The sequence below is a fragment of the Rattus rattus genome, chromosome 6, assembly GCF_011064425.1.
Source record: "Rattus rattus isolate New Zealand chromosome 6, Rrattus_CSIRO_v1, whole genome shotgun sequence".
Classification (NCBI taxonomy): domain Eukaryota; kingdom Metazoa; phylum Chordata; class Mammalia; order Rodentia; family Muridae; genus Rattus; species Rattus rattus.
Window position 1 is genome coordinate 108789355 of NC_046159.1, and position 20618 is coordinate 108809972.

Sequence of the window (20618 nt, forward strand, 5' to 3'; positions counted from 1 at the left end):
TCCCTGGACTTTGTTCCCCCCATTCCCTGCCCCCAGCTCTCTGATGGTGACCATTTAGTGTTCTCAATCAAGCATCTTGGTGCTTCCTAGACTTGATCCCTCTTTTTGAGACAACTCTTTCCTTTCTTTTACACAGAACATGTTCTGACCCAGTCTGCATTTGAAAGGTATTCTTTTTAACCCTCTATTCCTAGCTATCATATCCAGCTACCCAGCACCACTTAAGTCTTCTCTTAGTCTGCGTCTTTGAGGTGACTGCTATTACCCCTTTCACTTCCTCCTCTGCAATTAAGAAATGTAGTGGCCCTTGAAGAAACTATACCTTTGGCTCTCAAGATCCTTGTCGTAGTGTTATTTAGGGCAGCTGTTGCCTTACTTCACCCCTAAGCATCCTCAAGCCCTAGTTCTACCAAAGTAGATGTAATCCCTCCTCGTCATGGCCATTGCCCTGACCTTTCATCATCTTGCCTTGCCCTTTGACACATTGTCACAAGTCTCCCCTACATGCTCACAACCCCTACAACCTTGCTCGTCTTTAGACTCTTGCCAACTTTATTTGCCTGTTGACTGTTCTTTCTCCATATAATATTTTAAGAACAGAGTTCCTAGTTTTCTTGTTCTCAATTGACATTCCCCATTTTTGTTTAGTTTGTTTTGTTGTTGGTGCTGGTGGTTGGTTGGTTAGTTGGTTTTGATCTTGGTTTTTTGTTTTGTTTTACTTTTTATTTTGTTTATTTTATTTTATTTTATTTTATTGAGACGTGGTTTTTCTGACTAATCCTGGCTGTCCTGAAACTCTATAGACCAGGCTGGCCTCAAACTCAGAGATCCATCTGCTTCTGCTGCCTGAGTGCTGGGGTTAAAGACATGCACTTCCATCACCAGGCTAATTGGCCTCATTCTTGATCCTCAGTGTACTTTTCTTCGTTCTGTGCCTTCCCTGCATGCTCTCCTCTGTACTTCCACATGTTGCAAACTCCTAACCTCCTCTCCCAGCCCTTGGGTCCAACGGATGCTTTCTGCTGTTGTACTCTTTACTCCAGGAAAGCATAGGCATACCCACCACACTGAAAGCCCTTTCAGCTGCTTCCTGTAATACTCTGCTTCAGTTTGTAGACCTGGGCACATACTCTCTGCTTCACCTGTCCTCCAGACCCGTTGTTCAACCACGCTCCTATCTTTGCAACCAACTGCTTTATATTATAGTAGCCAGCAGTCCACGTAAGTTTCTATATTCATGGCTCCCTGTAAATGTTTTCCTTCTTTTCATGTGGTTGGTTTCACACTATTCCTGAAAATCTCACAGAGAGCATCAATTGCCTCTCAATGTTCCTGTCTCCACATGCTGTTTGTCTTCTGTTTCTGCCTACCTGTCTTCAAAAATGGGTGCCCGTTCACTCTGACTTGCTGCTAAGCTGACAACTCTCTTCCAAGACACTGCATTTTCCTTTTCTTCCATCTCCACCCCCCCTTCCACCAGTGATTCTCACCCGGGGGTGCATGACCCCCCAGTAGCCTATCAGAACCATCTTCTGAGTAGAGTTGTTGTCAATGTTTGTGAGCAGGTCACTGCTGCTCCCCTCTGATGTTCTGATAGGCTACCAGGGGCGTGCCCATCCCCCTCGGTGGAACCCCCCCACCCCTGGTTAAGAATCACTGCTGTGGATGGCCCCTCTTCTCTCTGACCTTCACTCTTCAGTTCCATGCCTGAAGCTTTCTAGTTTTGACTACCTGAAATCCCCACACAAGCATCCTAGCCCACCCTCACACACTTCCCTATGGAACCACCTTCTCATTTGTTTACTCCCTCTCAAGCATGCCACTGCCTTCTCTGTTCCCACATGCTGGCCCTTCACCCTTTACTTCTGGCCTTTCTTCAGCTACTCTCTTTCCTCCCCACATGACTCCAATATACTCCTCCCGAATCATCAGTGTAAACACAGGACCTAACTGTCCACAGCTAAGTTCAGTAAGATGTCCTCTCAGTGCCTAAAACTAGGCTTACATGTCCACACCAATCCCCATTGCTCCCAAAGCTGCCCTTCTGTTCAATCCGGTGAGCTATGGCAATCCTGGCCCAAAGCCTCACTGTCCTCACTGTCCTCACCATCCTCTCTTCCCTGCCAGGTCCAGAGTAAAGAGGCTGCCTTTAAATTTGCACCACCATCCTACCAGTGTTCAGAGGTATAAGATCACATTTCTCCCTGCTGCTTGCTTCCTATCACTGGTTGGTCTGGTTTCCTTTTTCTTTCCCAGGTATCTGGGAAGCATTGCAAGTTGACTAGAGCACTCTTAAGGGCTTCTTCCTCCTGCCTCTGGGACTCCCTACTTCCTTGTTCCTTGTCCAGCTTGTGTCCCTGCTCCCCACACTCCCTACTCCCTGCTCCCTGTTCCCTGCTCCCTCCTCCCTCCTCCATGCTTCCTGTTCTGTTCTCCCTGGTGTTTCCTCTGCCCTCTCTCCTATAGTTAACTCTTTCTTTCAGCTTTCTTGTAGCTATGTACTGTTTCTCATCTATTTCTTCTTGTCCACATCAAGAGAAAAAGGAAATTTTTACATCTTCTATACTCTGACCTGTGTATTTCCTGCCATCTTGTCAGCTGTACATCCCCCAGTGTGTTCTTGAACCTGACATCACTACTCAAAATCTTGCCTCTTTCCCTTTCCTACATTTTACCTGCGTTTCCCAAATCATCCATTTGGTTTGGTGACCTGCCCACCTCCTTTCGCCATGTTCTCTGACCATGTCTCTGCCAGGCACTGTAGCTCCCTCCCTGCAGATACTCTGAGATGGCTGAAGCACGGTTCAGTGGTCACTGCGAAGTGGCTGTTCCGCATTGGTTCCCACTGTGCTGCCGCCATTTACAAGTATTTTACTGCTGACTTAATAGTCTCAGTCTGTAGTAGTCTTTTCCCAAGTCTCTGAGGTTACCTGTCTGTGCTGTCTATGCAGGTCCCATTTTTACAGTGTAAAGCTGCCTGATTTAGACCTCTTTGTGCCTTTGCCTCTGCTCTACTCTGCTCTGTTCTGCCTCTCATGTCTGGCCTTGATACACCCACCCTACCTGATGTGTTTACTAAAATCTGAATGTTCTCCATTTGGAAACTGCATTCTCCTTCACAAGATGGCATCATTCTGACCTCTCATTTTCAATAGTTCTCTCGCAGTTTCTGTGTCTCTCATGTCTCTGTCTTCCCATCAGCTAGACTAGTCTCACATGCCACGTATACCACTTTTCCATAACAGCCACCTGGAGTGACTGGGTGTCTATTTAATCCTTCCATTTTTCACATCTTCTATTCCTTTTTTTTTTTTCCAGAGAACCTCTACTTTCTTTAGGTTTATAGGGGCATATCCTCTGTTCTCTGCCATCAAGCTATTAACTGAGAAGTCTACCTAATGTCTGTTCCTTTCCTCACCTCCTCTACTCACCGCATCTCACTGCTCTTTCATCAGTGCCAGGCTGGGTTGCCCAGCATATGCTCAAATTCATCCACTGTCCAAATACACCCCTAATCTTCGTCAGCTGTCTGAATTCACCCCTAAAAAAGCCTTAGCTTTTTTATTCCACCATTTTGAACAGTTGACCAACTCTTTCAGACTTGTTCCCCTCAGCTTTGCCAGTTTGACCTTCACTGAACACTACTAGCCTAGAATATTTCTGAGTTACCACTCTCTATAGCCTCACTACCCTTGGCCTCTTTGATCTTTGCATACATAGGCCATGTTCTTTCTCTTGCACACCTCCATATTTGGAAGGGAATTTTTCTGATTCCTCACGTTCTCTCTGTCTTTGAAGGCTATCTTATATTCTTGGTGTATTGCACTCAGTATGCTGACAACAGCCCTCTCTTCCCAGATCTACTGCTTCATTGTGTGCTTTCTTGTTCCCCTCTGTTTGTCTGCGTTTTTCTATTTTTTTCTGAGGCATGGTCCCATACAGTCTTCACCTTGAATTCTCTGTATAGTCAAGAAAGACCTCGAGCTGATTGTCCTGCCTTTCCCTCCGTGGTATACTGCCAAGCTCAGTTTTATCTGGTGTCAGACAATACTCTACCAACTAAGGTTCATTGCCAGTCCCCTCCTTGTTCTTGCCCAGTACGTTATGTCAGCACTCTTCCATCTGTTCTCATGTGCGTCGTAAACTCATTCCAGGACCCTGATGAGCTTGTCACCTGTAAATCTTGTGCGTTATCCACTAAAGTGTTGACATCCCTTCACTAGTTCTCTGTTCTGGATTGTCTAGCTACCTCTGTAGGATCCCATGAGTACCTCACCTTACCCCATGCACCTGTTCCACCACAGTTTGACATCTTTGCTTCAGACTGTCCCAGATATACATCCCTTTACCCATGTGCTCAGCCTCAACATCCCTGTGGCTCAAGACTGGGTTCTTACTTCATGGAAACCTTTCAAGTATACTTCTGTGCACTTCCTAACATCCTTCTAAAACTATATTTCAGAAGATGTCCCATCCCCATAGACATGCCTCCTACCCTATTCCTACCCCCTCTTCACTCCTGCCCCACACAGCCCACCCCATCCTAACACAGAAGGGTCCATCCTTTTCCTGACTGATACCTCTCTTCCTGGGCACTCCAGTCCCTGATGACAGTGACCACTACTCTCCCTCTTCTCTCCTCAGAACACATCTCCCTCCTTGACCAATCATGAACTGTTGGTTCCATTTTCCTCTGCTCTGCCTCCCATGCACAACCAGTCGCACACCCCATCACCTCTGTGTGTCACCGTCCATCTCTCTCAGCCTCACTGCCCCACCTCAGTCCTCAGCAGCAAGCACAGCTGGCAGTGCTCTCTCTCCCTGCCCCTGAGGAAACCCTCTCCCAGCTCTCATCCTTCCTCACACCTTCCTTCTGCACTGCATCCAGTTGCTCACTGTCATCCTCCTGCACTGACAGGACCTTTCCTCCCCAGTCTGACAGTCATGACTCTGATGCCTCCTCCATCTGCTCCCTTCCCTCTCCATAGCCATCTCCACCCCCCCCCCTTCCACCAGTGATTCTCACCCGGGGGTGCATGACCCCCCAGTAGCCTATCAGAACCATCTTCTGAGTAGAGTTGTTGTCAATGTTTGCGAGCAGGTCACTGCTGCTCCCCTCTGATGTTCTTCTGATAGGCTACCAGGGGGGCGTGCCCATCCCCCCCCCTCGGGTGGAACCCCCCACCCCCCACCCCCTGGTTAAGAATCACTGCTGTGGATGGCCCCCTGTCCTCCCTGGCTTTTTTTCCCCATTCCCTGCCCCAGCTCTCTGATGGTGACCATTAGATCTCCTCACTCAAGTATCTCAGTGCTTCCCCTTCTCATATGGACAGAATACTCCCCACTTAGTATTATTTCCTTTGCTTCTGATAATTCCTTAAACAAAAGTTTATACGAGTCCCCAACCCTAGTCTGTATGAGTGAGCTGTTTTCTTTTTCAGACATTTCTCCTCGTGCTAGTCACCCCTACCTAATATGACTGTCTAATATTATGATGTTATTTTACCTCAATCTTATTTATTATCTGTTTTAATTTTCCCTATTCTTTCCAGAAACATACAGTGAGCCCTAAAGAACTACCTCCCTTTTATCTATCCTTACTTTCTACAAATCATTCTTTGACCCTCATCTTTCCTTTTCTTGACACCTGAAGCTACTCTTCCTTTGGGTAGATCCTATCTTTCCCAGCAGGCATCCATCTATTCATTTGAGCACTAGACATGGAATTATTTTCCAGCTCAAAACAGTAGAATTATTTTCTTAATACCTGGCACTTGGCTCGTGTCCCCTACCCAAATCCCATCCCAATCCTCCCACTCCCATCCCCCCCATCCCACCCCACCCTACCCCACTACTCCCAACCCTACCCTCCCCACCAACCCAAGTAAACCCCAACCCTTACCCCTCCCCCACCCACCCCCCCTTCCCCGCCGGATCCGTAGTAAAGAGCCTGGCCTAAATGTTACTCCTGCAAGAATACTTTATTCAAGAGAATAATTCAGCCATCTCACCTTGCCTATTGCTCACTACCTTTTTCTGCTTCTCCTTCCCCATTCGGAGGTGTACAAGCAGTCCTGGGCACTCTAGGTTGCCATCATTATGGCCCTGGGACCTCCCATGTGTCTTCATTCCCTGCTGGTATCCAACTTGTCAACTTCTACCTTGTTCTCTGGTGTCCATCCTCCCTGGGTATGTCTTGTGCCCTGTCTGTCTTCCATGTACTGCATCATCCTTCTGTAGCAATATCTTTTTGTTGTCTTTCCTTCCTGGCTGAGGTAAACTTTCTTGCTTCATTGCTTTGACTCTTATGTTGTTGTCCAGCTACCAAGTATTGGTCACTCTGTCACCTCTATTTCTGTAGTCTATGGTCTTGTCTTGGATCTGCTCGCTTGTTCATGTTCTTCCCATCCCTATGTCACCGTCTCTACTGCAACCAGTCAGTATCACCGGTCTGGATGTTCAATCGATCCTATTCTACCTAACTCAAGGCTGCCTTTTTCCCACACCCTCTCACACCAGCTTATTTCTCTTCTTTCCTTTCCTTCCATAAAAGAGAGCACAGAACATTATAGCCACCTTCCTGTTCTTTTCCTGTCTAACTTAGCCTTCTCCACAAAAGGATTCCCAAAGCTAAATGCAGCCTTGTTAGTTGCACTTGCCTCTGCACAGTTACAAGATTATCTAGAGGATCACTCAGCCCCTTCCATATCCACCCTGCATGTACCTGCATAGTAGGGATGCTCCCATCTTATAGCCTCTTCCACAAGCATCAGGTCCATTCTGTTCTGCTCTCCGTTCAAAAGAGAACCTTCCAATTGAACCCTACTCTGGGCTACTAACCAGCTTCCCGATTTACCTTCTGCATTAAATGTGCAAACCCTGCAGAGCTTAGAGGCCCTCTGGCCAATTCCACTCTATCTCCTGTTCCTGCACAGTCTCCTGTTGTACAGCACACCTCTCTCTATTCAGCCAGTCTTGAACAGTGGAAACACAGATTCAGAGGTCAACTACGAAGTGGCTGCTCCGCATTGGTACCCCGCTGTGCCGCCGCCATTTGCACACATCCTGTCTCTACACTCTTACTGGACTCTCTCCAGGAGTCCTGTCCCACATGGCTGAGGTAGCCTAACAGTTGCACCTCACCTGGTTTCAGCTAATTAATTCAAGCCACTCTTGTCCCTTTGCTAAGACACCATACAGTTCCATTCTACAAACTCCTCGGGCTTTTGCTTCCATTTTTCTCTTCTGAAATCTAGCATTCATACCATCAGCCTATAAATCTGTCCCCTGAGATCTGCCAGTGTTCCCATTAAGAGACACTGTGGTCTACTTTGCTGTTTTTCATTGTTACCCCTTGACCATTGCTGAAACTACCACAAACTCATAAAGTTCTCTTCTGAAATGCACCCTCTTCTGTCTTCCCATCAACATTTCTGACCCAGCTTGTCTCTCACCTACACTTTCCCATGCCATCCACCTCCAGCATACCCCTTCCTGCCCTGAATATGAATGTAATACTTGCACAGCCATCACCTGTATTTTCACATGCTGTGCCTGCTACAGACCCTCCAGTTCCTCTTCATATGCAATGGTAGTTCCTCTGCTAGCTCCCATTTGGTCCATGGACCCAGGAATTCTTCCCCCATGTCTACTGGATGCCTAACTTCCCCTTGACAGTTACCATTATTGACCACCTCTGTTCCCAGCCAGCTCTCCTGCGTTCTTCTGTCACATGAATTCATCCCACACCGTACTAGATGTGCTACTTTGGTGACAATTTTCTCTGCTAAAGATGTTCCCTGAACCTTTCCTCACTCCCAACAAATGAAAATACGTTCAGTACTTTTTTCATTAGACAGACTGCACCAAACCTACATGTTCTACCCAGCCTCTCAGGTGCACAACCCTGTGCCTGCAAAATGTATGTTGTTTCTGACTCCCAACAACCATAGCTCCCCCTCTTTTCTTTCAGGTGTCCCTTTTACATCTTTTACGAGACAGGGTCTTACTATGTACAGCAGGCTAACCTTCAGCATGATGTTCTATACCCTTAGCCTCCTGAGACTGGAGGTTATGGACATATGCCACCATATACAGCCTAACACATTTATTCTTTCAGATCCTTCTGAAAGCACTCTTAGGAACTGCCCAGGATTCTACCACCTTATTCCTACCCTAACTCTCATCACCCCACAGAAGCACCTGCCCTCACTCTGACTTGGCACTCCGGTCCCTGAATCCCTCTCCTGCCTCAGCAGTCCTCTCCCTCCATGAGCCACCATGTACTGCTGACTCTATTCTCCTCTGCTCCTGCCTCCCCATGGACAGCCAGCCACATATTCGGTACCCACCTTTCTCAATACAGGCAGCACAGCTGGCAGTGCTCTCTCTCCCTGCCCCTGAGGAAACCCTCTCCCAGCTCTCACCCTTCCTCACACCTTCCTTCTGCACTGCATCCAGTTGCTCACTGTCATCCTCCTGCACTGACAGGACCTTTCCTCCCCAGTCTGACAGTCATGACTCTGATGCCTCCTCCATCTGCTCCCTTCCCTCTCCATAGCCATCTCCACCCCCCCCCCTTCCACCAGTGATTCTCACCCGGGGGTGCATGACCCCCCAGTAGCCTATCAGAACCATCTTCTGAGTAGAGTTGTTGTCAATGTTTGCGAGCAGGTCACTGCTGCTCCCCTCTGATGTTCTTCTGATAGGCTACCAGGGGCGTGGCCCATCCCCCTCAGGTGGAACCCCCCCCCCCACCCCTGGTTGGGAATCACTGCTGTGGATGGCCCCTGTCCTCCCTGGCTTTTTTTTCCCATTCCCTGCCCCAGCTCTCTGATGGTGACCATTAGCTCTCCTCACTCAAGCATCTCAGTGCTTCCTCTCTGTCATACAGACTTAACACTTCTTTCCCTCTCTGTTAACTCTTTCACACACAATGTGCCCTGAGCCTTGTTTGTATGAGAGAGCTTTTTAAACAAACTTATTTCTCTCCAGTCCTCATAACTCCCACCAGTTATAAGTTTCAGGCATTCTGGCAATAGTTTTGACTTTAACCTTGTCCTTAGGTTTCCATATTATCCCCTTCCCACTTCTGATTCTTCCCTCTTCTCTACAGCATCACAGAAGTCTGGGCAGAACGTCACTCTTGTCATGTTTGTCCTATTGCTACAGGTCAACAGGCTACCATTGCTGCCTCTCTCCCCCACCCCCAACCCCTACTGCAGTTACTCTCTGTCTTTTAGTAAACGAAGCTTAATTACCAACCTGTACTTACACCTCTGTACTCAGGGTGGAATCTGCTATGGGTAAGCTCAGTACCTGAACCTAGCCTGTTTTCATTTCACATTATTCAGTCCCACCATTCTCAGTTCCTTACTTCCCATCCAATATAGCAAATCCGAAAATAAACCTAACCCTACCCACTCACCTTTATCCACCAGCCACCCTTCCCTAACAGTCTGTAACAGAGAGCTTGGCCAACAGTTGCAGTATCCAAGTACATCCAATACTTTAAGAACACATCGTCCTCTTCTCCTTCACTGTGCCCAGGTTTGAAGGCTGGCTGAGTCCTCCAAGTGACTTCATTCCCCTCTGGCACCTCTCTCTTCTTTTGTCCCAGCCTATTGTCTATTAGCCTGTCTCCCTCCCCCCCCCCAACCCTTGTTGTCTATGTTTCCTGTGTGCCTTTTTGTCATTGGTCTTCCATAGTGACTACCATCCTGTGACTGCATTATTGTCCTGTAGTCACACTTTTATTTGAAGTCTTTCTCTGTCTTATCTGATCCTCCATTGCCACCTGCATCACAGAGTTCATCCTCCCGTTGCTCTGAGCCTTGTACTTCTCTTACCTGCCTAGTATCTGCCACTTCCTCCCCTCCCCTATCCTGTTCTTCATAGCAGTCTAATCTGGACCCACTCTCAGACTCTTTCTAGCCTCTCCCTTCTCTTCTGCAACCAGTGGCTGTCACTCATCCGGGTATTCCAGTGGCTCTGACTTCAAACAACACTTAGGCTGCCTTTGCTTCCTTATTGCAATGATTTGGTTGACAGGGGAGGGTGTTTCTCTTTCCATTATAGTCATCGAGTTCCTCAGTCTACAGCAGGTCTGCACACTGCATCCTTTCAAGCTTCTCTTCCTCTTCCTCTGTTGTTTCTAATGCACCAGATCTTTTTCCAAAGAGCGGGAATGTACCACTGTTAGCCTCCCCACTCTCAACCCTGTGTCCAGGTCACCCTTGTTTCCTTTTACTCCTTTGGGCCCACATTATCAGATTGACACTCAATTTTGAAGCCCTTCTATTCATACATATACCAATCTTCATCCTGCCTCTCTTCATGTCTTGTCCTTTGACCAAATAAAACAAAAGAACAAAAACCCAGCCTCTAAACTCCTAAGCCTCACACCCCAGGAGCCTTGCTGTATCCTGCAAAAATATTGTTACCTACTTTCTTTACCTTCTCAAACTAAACCTACAAACCCATTGAGTTAAGATCCCCTACATCAACGCTCCACTAACCACGTCTTCCCTGCATGGTCTCTCTGTTCCATAGCATACCCTTTAGCCAGCCTTGAACAGCAGAAGCACAGATTTAGTGATCACTGAGAAATGGCTGTCTCTCATGGGTGCCTAGCTGTGCCTCCGCCATTCACACGCATCCTGTATCTACCCACTTGCTCCATTCTTTCTACTTGAGTCCATTCCCATGTCCCTGAGGTTGCCTTCCAGAGCCATCTGCTCAGGAACTGTCATAAAGTGCATGTCACTTGGTTTCTCTACTTTTTCGTAAGAGCCCCATTCTGGAAACACTTGGAGTTAATCTCTCTCCTCCTAAGGCTTGACCATCCTTCAGAGCTTCTAGCGCCCCCATTTGGAGAGATTTACATCCAGACTTCCCCTTTCATATAGTGGCCCAAACCACCACACAAGATCATTACATTTTCTCCTGAACTGACCCCTCTTTTCCTATCAACTCCTTTGATGCACTTTGACTCCTCCTTTCACTCCTCCTCCTCCACGTTCCCATAGCAGCCCAACCTCAGCCTCTCTTTCTGCCCTAAGCATGAGTTTAAATTTTGCATGTTCCCCTATGCTTCTCCCTATTGTTGCTTTCCTGAGACCCTCCATTCCCACATCATCATCCAGCCTTACTTCTGCCACCTTCCAGTCAATCCATAGACTCAGAAGTTGCTATCTCGCTATCTGCTCAGTTGCTGAACTGTGCTCACTCCTGCCACTGTTGTCCCTAGCAAGTAGTGCTAAGTCCATCTGCTCTCCAAATTCACACCTAATCTGTGTCTATATCAAAGTCAGTTGCACACCTGGGACCTTCCCTCAGCCTCTCCTCACTTTATATGAGTGCAGATCAATTCTATGCCCACTCCTACTTCATTCTGCTTTGGGCTCATCTGCTTCTTCACTGCCCATTTCTCTTTTACTTTCGCCCATGTTCTTTGTCTTCCCTGAGCTTCCTTTGTCCTTTGCCTGCATTAAGTCCAAGTTTCTGCATGCTCCCTATTCATCCTCCACCACCCCCACCCCACTGTTCCTTACCTTGTCTCCCTAGATGTAATGCTCTTCTTACTCCTCTCACTGTGCCTTTCTTCCCTACTTTCTGGGTTCCTTCATTTTACTCTTTCTCATTCTTGCAAATGGAGCATCTTGGCTATCACAGTCTCCCTTGCATTGAAAACCTCTAACCTTTTCTGGGTCCTGCGTAACCATTTCTTCTGCTTTTCTCTCTACTGTCTTACCACTATGCTTAAAGCTACTAACTATGAATCCTCTAGCAGACGTTATCATGAGTCCTACCTTCCTGAACTCCCCTTGATGCCCAGTGTTTCATTGCATTCACTAAGTTGGAGTCGTACTGTACCACTGCACTCCCATCCCTAGGCACTCAAAGTTTGCCTCCTCATGGCCTAAACTATGGGATCCTCCCAGCATCCTACCTCTGTAGCACAAGGTGACACAGCACATTGCCTTTCACATTCTTCTAAAAACATGCCCAGGAGAAACGAGTCTTTCATCCTCTACTGTATTCCTGTCCATGCATGTTTTTGTCTTCTGCCCCCATTGCTGTTACCACACAGAACACCCCATTCCTACACAAAGGTTCCTACTTCACTCTGATCTGCTGGTGGGCTGACAGCTCTCTTCCTGAGCACTCTAGTTCCTCACTCCTTTTCCTCTTTTAGCACTCATCTCCTTCCCTGAGTTCTCCTACCTGTCTCCCATGCACACCCCATCACCTCTGTGCGTCACCGTCCATCTCTCTCAGCCTCACTGCCCCACCTCAGTCCTCAGCAGCAAGCACAGCTGGCAGTGCTCTCTCCCCCTGCCCCTGAGGAAACCCTCTCCCAGCTCTCCACCCCTTCCTCCCTTCCTTCTGCACTGCATCCAGTTGCTCACTGTCATCCTCCTGCACTGACAGGACCTTTCCTCCCCAGTCTGACAGTCATGACTCTGATGCCTCCTCCATCTGCTCCCTTCCCTCTCCATAGCCATCTCCACCCCCCCTTCCACCAGTGATTCTCACCCGGGGGTGCATGACCCCCCAGTAGCCTATCAGAACCATCTTCTGAGTAGAGTTGTTGTCAATGTTTGTGAGCAGGTCACTGCTGCTCCCCTCTGATGTTCTGATAGGCTACCAGGCGTGTCCTCAGGTGGGAACCCCCCACCCCCCACCCCTGGTTAGAATCACTGCTGTGGATGGCCCCCTGTCCTCTCTGGCTTTTGTTCCCCCATTCCCTCCCCTAGCTCTCTGATGGTGACCATTAGATCTCCTCACTCAAGTATCTCAGTGCTTCCTCTTCTCATTTAGACTCACATTCTCTTCTTCCAACCACCTCTTTTCTATTTATCCCTTCACACACATAACATACTGCAACCCCAGTCTTCATGAGGACTGTTCCCTTGAAGGCCATTATCCCCTGTCTATCTTACTCTCCCAGCTTTGTCAGTATCTTCGATTCCATTCTGGTCCTCTCTGGACCTTTATCTCATTTTCTTAACCTTCCCTCTTCTTTGTATTCAGTGCAGAGACACAAAGCCTCATTTTTGCGCAGGTTTTTATGCAAATCTCTTGTTTCCTGTAAAAAATAGTCCCTTGCTTTTGCCCTCTTTCCTACTGTACTTAAAACTTCTCTAGTTCCTTCTCTTCACAGGATCAGTAAACTTCAACTTATATTTATCATCCTTACCACTCAAAACAGAATCTTCTACAAATTCACTTCTAGAAACTTACTATCTCTTGACCTTTGTCCTCAACCCCATCCCCACCTCCAACATTACTACTCTCAACCCTGCCTTACAGGCCAGGCCAGTCTGCCTTCACTGAGTGCCTATCCCAAACCTCATCTTAAGTCCAGGAACCCTTTCCTACTAGATCACAAGCACCTGTCCTAAATCTGTGCCTTTGGCAATGCTGTCCACATTTCTACCTAACATTTGTTCCCTCTTTTCTGTTCTCTCTCCTTCTCCCTCTTTGTCTCTGTCTCTCTCTCCTCTTCTCCCTCCATCTCTCTGTCTCCCTCCCTCCCTTTCTGTCTCCCTCCGTCTCATCTCTCTCTGTCTCTGTCAGTCTCTGTCAATTTCTCTCTCTCCATCTCCTTCCCTCCCTCCCCCTTTCCCTCACTGTCCCATTCTAGTGCCTCATCTCCATCTGTCTTCCATAGCTAACCTCTTTCATTTCTTTTTCAAAAATCTCCCCACACATGTCCTTGCTGGTCTCTTCTCTTTCCAGGCCAGCATCAGCTCCCTGCCTCGTATGTAGAGCACAGTCCTCCAATCTGCTTCTTTGTCTTCCTTCCTTTCTTCACTGTGCTAACTGCCCTCTCACTGCTGAGCCACATTTCCTCTTCTCTTCATCCCCCTTGCTCTTCAGGAGTGTTCATTCAGTACCAGTTTTTGCAATAATTTCTGCCTCTTCTTTTTCTCAGCTGCCTTTGCCTATTTCTCCCCTGCTAATAGTTCAGGCTCTTTCCATCCCATGAGACAAGTTCCTGCAAAACATTTTCTCCTCTCTTCCCTTCCTTTCTATTTCCCCCTAAGAGAGCCCGATGGATTATAGATGCCAGTTTGGCTGTTTCTCCTTTCAGCCTTTTGCACACAACCTTCACACTCATTTTCAGAGTTTAGAATCCTCTTCCTGTTTAGGTACTGCTTCTGTCCTATTAATCTCCAAATTCTCTTCACCTTTGCATCAGCTGACCCAGAAGTGAAGCTTACACACAGCCCAGATTCCTAGAGCCTGCTTTTTTCCTCCTCTGCCATTTGTCTAACCTCTTTACCACAATACTAAACCCATAATGCCCAGTGGATTTAGATGTCAACTTCCCACCCCACTTTGCCCTGTATGTGAACCAGCACAGACTTCTAGCCACCCTGGGAAGGGGAAGAAAGGTCTAGTTAGCCCTGCAAATGTCTTTTCAGCACTGACCAGCAGATACTTCCACACCATTTAACAAGCTCTTTACCCACATTTTGGACTTGGTGTGCATAATTCCATCTCCACATTCCTACGATGATTACCCGCCAGTCCTATCCTTGCAACCTACTATTTGTGCAAACATTGTTCCATTTTCTGGATCTAACAGAAGTCACTGTGACCCTTTGTATCATGTTCTTTAAGGATGCTACTTTGTAAATGCCAGGGCTTTGGGGTTTCTTCTCTGCTGTATTCCTGTGGTTTGACATTGATACTTTCTTGTCTCCAAATACCTCCATATGGAAACCTGGGATTTTCCTACCTACCTTTTCCTAACCAGCTTATGTTCAAGTCTGGCCCTCTACAATTACCCTTCACTTACTGCCCCTTATGTGTCTTCCAAGTGCCTTTCCTATCAGTTCTTCTATGTAACAAATGCTCGGCCTGCTCCTTTTTTATGGCAGCCAAATTCTAATAGCTTTCTTCCCAGTTGGTTATAAATTAACCCTTGCCTCACCATCCCCTGAACTTTCTCCCTTGCATCTTGCCTGAAAGATTACGCTTGTACTTTAGCATGTACACCTTCTCTGCACCTTCCAGTGTCTCTAGACTCTGGCATCTTCCCTTCTTGTCTGCTCCCTTCCTAAAATTCTCGTTGCTGCCATATCACCCGCCTCTTCGCCTCTAGTGTGCTGTCTTGAGTCTGCTTCCTCTCTGGTCTCACCCTAGTCATCCCTGCTTCTTAGTTTTATTACTGCATTAGATACAGTTGTTTCCTCCTCTTGGGCTTTCTTTCAAAGCAATTACTATCCCAGCATGTCTCTCATTGACATGGTAGTCCTGGACTTTTCTAGGTGTCTCCCCCTATCTTGCTCCCTGCTCTGGCTGGCCTACCCATACTCTTTTTCCTCTCAACCTTGGCTCATCTGTCTCACTCTTGTCTCCCCATCTTTTCTGGTGTAGTGTGGTACCTTTCCCTGAACTCTCTGTACTCTCTGCTCTCTTAGCTGTTTTCTCATTCTGACACAGTGGTCCTTTCCCATGTTCTCACATTTTTCCCAACTCTTCACCTCCTCTTCCCTTCTCCTGGGCCCAAATGATCCTTTTCTCTGGCCTTAAGTCACACCTTCAATATCTGTAACTCTTTCAGATGCTCTCTGTGATGTTCTGGTGTATTCTGCAGACCCCTAAACCTGCGCCCTCAGCTTGACCTGTCCTCCACACCCACTGCTTCGCCACCTTTTCAGAGCAAAGGTCCTCTGCATCGAATCGGCTGAGCCAAGTCTACACCCTCTACCCAGCCGTCCCTGTAGGCCAGGCCTAGGATTTCCTTCTAGAACTCCATATACATGGCTCCCTGCAACCTGTTTGTTTCCTTTCACACCCTGATTCTCACCCCAATAAAGATCTCAGGGAACATCTCTCTCTGTTCCTGTCAGTGTGTGATTTTCTATTCTCCATATAGTCTACCCCATGTGACATAGCCATGCCTACCCTTCCCCTAACCTATATCATTATATACTGACAGCTTCCTTCCTGGGCACTTCAAACCCTAACAACTACCCTTCCTGCTCCTGAATCTCTTGCTCCTCATCACCACTCTCCTTCTTCCCTGCCTCCCATGCACAACCAGTCGCACACCCCATCACCTCTGTGTGTCACCGTCCATCTCTCTCAGCCTCACTGCCCCACCTCAGTCCTCAGCAGCAAGCACAGCTGGCAGTGCTCTCTCTCCCTGCCCCTGAGGAAACCCTCTCCCAGCTCTCACCCTTCCTCACACCTTCCTTCTGCACTGCATCCAGTTGCTCACTATCATCCTCCTGCACTGACAGGACCTTTCCTCCCAGTCTGACAGTCATGACTCTGATGCCTCCTCCATCTGCTCCTTCCTCTCCATAGAATATCTCCACCCCCCCCACCAGTGATTCTCACCGGGGTGCATGACCCCCAGTAGCCTATCAGAACCATCTTCTGAGTAGAGTTGTTGTCAATGTTTGTGAGCAGGTCACTGCTGCTCCCCTCCGATGTTCTGATAGGCTACCCGGGGGGCGTGCCCCCCCCCCCCCTCGGGTGGAACCCCCCACCCCCCACCCCCTGGTTAAGAATCACTGCTGTGGATGGCCCCCTGTCCTCCCTGGCTTTTTTTCCCCCATTCCCTGCCCCCAGCTCTCTGATGGTGACCATTAGATCTCCTCACTCAAGTATCTCAGTGCTTCCCCTTCTTGTATAGACCCTGAACCTTCCCAATTCCCTCCTCTCCCTGTTCACTTTTTCACATACTACATGTTCCTGCCACAGTCCACACTGTATGATTGATACTTCATCTCATTTACACTTTTTTTAAATGTTAGAATTTTAGAAGACCAATATCTGTTTTTCTTTGTATGCTTAAATTTACCTTGTTTTGCACACAACCTGGTCTACTGTGCAATCGTATGCTTCCTAGAACATTGGGCTTTTTCTAACTCTGAAAGAAACCTGAAAATCTTAAGCAGCTATTCCTCATTTCCTTCTTCTCCTCCACGAACCCCCCCCCATAGCATGTTTCCACCTTTTCCCTCCATTCATTATTTTACTACTTGATACTACTCAGGCCTTCCTATAAGATCTCGGTTATAAACCGACCTTTTCTTGGGCTCATATATAAAACATGCTCATACTTCTACCACTTTTCTTGACAGTTTGATGACTTTCATTCTTACACGGTATCGTCAGAGTCACATACAACATCATAGGTCCCTAGATCCTGCATGTAGGGGTGCTTCAGTGTCTGTTTCTCCTCCTTGAGAACACTTAATGTGGGTCACTTTATGTGCTCTTCATCCATGGCCGCCTCTTCTCCTTTGTTCTCTCTTTTCTCTCATTACCTTATAAGGACATTTCATCTCATCTACTGGTTTTCTTAGGGCTCGCTTTAGTTCCAATGTACCTTACTTGAGCCTACCCGTTCTGTCTTTTCTTCTTTAATACTTGACACTGTCCCTCCCTCCCACCTCCCTCCTCCACTGCTCTCTAACATCTTTCTGATATCACTGAGCCTGCTGTCTAAGCATGGATATGCTCCTCTCGTTTGTGTCCTTTCCCATATCCAGGTGGTTTCTCTGCTCATTTCTTAAGTTCCCCTTTGTTTACAATTAGATTAACTATGCCGCATAGCCCTTTCCATCCTCATAGTTGAGGACATGGCTGTCTTCCCACTTGCCTCCTTCCCACTTCACCCTCCTTCCTTTAGTCTTCGGCCTCTCTCTAGTCCCCTAGTCCTCTTCCCAACTTACATTCTTGCTTCACTAGCCTCATTTTGTTGAGGTACCAGGCTGACCACAAATTCAGTGATCTACCTCCCTTGGCCAATAGTCAGTACCCCAGCAGGCACGTGTGCACATGCAAGCAGACACACGCACATGCACCCAAATTCTTAACTTTCCTGTCAACTGCCCTATCTTTGTATATATACTTCCCTCAACATTACCCCTCCGATGTCCTGTTTTCAGTTACCACTTAGTCTTCTCCTTCTCTTTCTTCCTTTAAGAACTACCTCCCTATACCACCTTCTTCCTGCTTTGTAAATACCAACATTTTACACTATGATTTTTATAGTAAATACAGTGCATTCAGAGTTTGAAGAAGCCTTTATCCAGTTTCTTTTTGCAGGCAGGGGGAGCACATTTTCACAACTATCATTAAAAGGCTCATAAAAACTTTCAAGAATGTTTTAAATATAAAATGTTTAAGGACAGTTGTCTAATTATTTTAAATAAAATTTTCAGTAGGAAACACATTTGTAGGTGGTACAAAATGATCCCATACTATAGCACAGAAATGATGGTTTTAGCATAAATAAAAAGTTGTTATACATTACATACTAACTACATATGATATAAATAAATATTTTGGAAATGTTTACTTACCAACTGATGAGTTCTTGAGTTATCTCGCCCATATTATTGGGAAGATGACAGGAATATTTCACAGCATTTTTTTAAGGTCCTTGATCATAGAAAGTGAGCCTACTGATAAAGTACTATGACCATAACAAAACTACGTGTGCCCCCCAACCCACAGCGGGCATATGTACAAGGGAATTATCACTAGCAAACTAAGTCTAATTCACTGCCACCAGGCTTCCTAAGCAGATGATGGTGGTGGTGTCAGTGGTGGTAGGTGTGGATGGTGTGTGTGTGTGTGTGTGTGTGTGTGTGTGTGTGTGTGTTTAAGAGGGAGGGAAGGAGGGAGGGAGGGAGAACTTTATATGCTAACTGCTTTTAGACTGTATACTGCAAAGCAAGTGATGCTTGGATTCCTCTTTCTGGCCTGACATTCTGTACCTTAGAGTTCTAAACCAACCTCAATTCATGTATTTTATCTCCACTCAAGTACCACCCCCCTACCTGATACATGTTTTTCTGATTGCTTCTCACTTCTCTCTCTTTCAGTTGGTTCTACAAGATTCTCTAACAAACCCCAGCCAATCCAACCTCACACTTACCTGCCCTTCTCCTACCATACCTTAAACATTCTGCATACCTGTTCAATCTGCTGAGATTTCCTGGATTTCTGATTCAGGTCTGTAACTAGGGGAGAAGTTACAGAAACACTGTCCATGCCTTTCTCTCTGTCAAGCCAGCAGAGTGGTTTACCCAAACTTTCCTGTTTTGCATGCACTCATCATTGTGATCTGAGAGTTCTAGAAATCTCTATGGCGCTATGGTCTCTCTCATTACCATGTTACCTCAGAATCATTGTCTAGGTCACACAGTTCCTCCTGGACTTTAATCTATCTTTTTATATTGTCTTTTGACCCACATAAGGGGCTTCTCCTTCCAGCCAGTAGCCACCTTGATTTTCATCTGTTGCTTTCCCATTCTACACCTCCTTCACACACACCCCTCTCAAAGATAAGAACAAAAACCCCTTCGTACAACAGAGTAACTTCTAGAGCAGCACTCTATAGCAGTTTGTATTCCCATGCCTTAATACTATGCATGCTTACCCCCATTTCACCTTGGAAATAAAAGTGAAGTTTTACTTTTGAGTTAGGTTCCCATCGTAATGTTCGACCTTTCTCCTAGTATTCTTAGTCCATTCTATGAACAGACTACTCAAATACCCTGGTGTCGTTCTATCCAGGTTCATCCTATTCCAGCTCTTCTTGATTCCTTAAACTAAAACTCCCACCAAAGCCTCTCCTAACTCAATGCCTTATTCTTCTCCCACTGCAATGCCATTTTTAAGTCTGGCCTTAAGACCTGAGACCCTCATCCTTTGATCCTTCAGATTCCATCCTGGGAACATCATTACCTCTCTGCCAGTATCAGGGTCCTTCAGACAGTGCTCCCAGAGAGGTTCCCACGCTCTCCTCCAGAAACTTCTTATCAATACTTGCCAGCATTCAGATGCTTCTATCTTTCCTAAGTGCTCCTGGTTCCTTTTTCCTGTATGGCCCTAGACACTGACATTTGTGTTACCTGCATACGTGCTTTTACCCTGGTGGCTATCTGTAAGTCATCATGGGTTCAGCAGTCTTCTCTTCTATCTCCTTTCCCCCACTCTTTAGTCTAAGGGTCCTTGCAATTGGCCATAGTTCAGATTTATCCCATTTTTATATACTACTTGCCCTCTACATCTTGGTCATATTGGTTGTTTGAGATGCCAGTCAAGGAAAGATTACCAGAGGACACCCTTCATAACAGTGTTTCTTACCCACATTCTTCTCTCCATCTTTGGTTGCAATCTAGCATAACACACATTTCTCTACTGCAAATTCAACTCTGTCACTTTTTCCCCCAGCATTCCTCATCTGGCCCTCTATAATTGCCCTTCCCTAACCACCCTTTGTACTTGCTGCCCTTCCACCCTCAATGCTACCTACCTACTTTTCCTTCTTCAGATTCTAACCTGTCTTATCTGTAATACTTTCATACAAGGCTGCATAGGGGTCATGTCACTCACTGTCAGCCAGGCTACACAGAGCATGTCATCAATATCAATGCTCACTGTGCAATAGTCTGCAATATCTTAACTACCTGCTATGCTGTCCATTTCCACCCCACTCTAGTCAGTCATAGATGCACAATTCTTCAGATATATTTGCTTCCTCATAATCTTCACTCATTCTCCATCTTGTAACAGTAACCTAGTCTCAGAACAAGCTACCTGCCCACACCATCCACTAAGCAATCCTAATACCTCCA

At 46.7% G+C, this 20618-nt stretch overlaps 1 protein-coding gene and 1 long non-coding RNA gene across 2 annotated transcripts in view; one reads left to right on the forward strand and one right to left on the reverse strand.

Annotated features, from left to right (window-relative positions):
• LOC116903998 overlaps positions 1-7129 on the reverse strand; it is a 14554-nt gene extending 7425 nt beyond the window's left edge. The window contains exon 1 of the long non-coding RNA XR_004388325.1: positions 6956-7129. This is a non-coding gene — a long non-coding RNA (uncharacterized LOC116903998). The remainder of the gene's footprint in view (positions 1-6955) is intronic.
• Copg2 (COPI coat complex subunit gamma 2) overlaps positions 1-20618 on the forward strand; it is a 118960-nt gene that overhangs the window by 93929 nt on the left and 4413 nt on the right. The window lies entirely within an intron of this gene.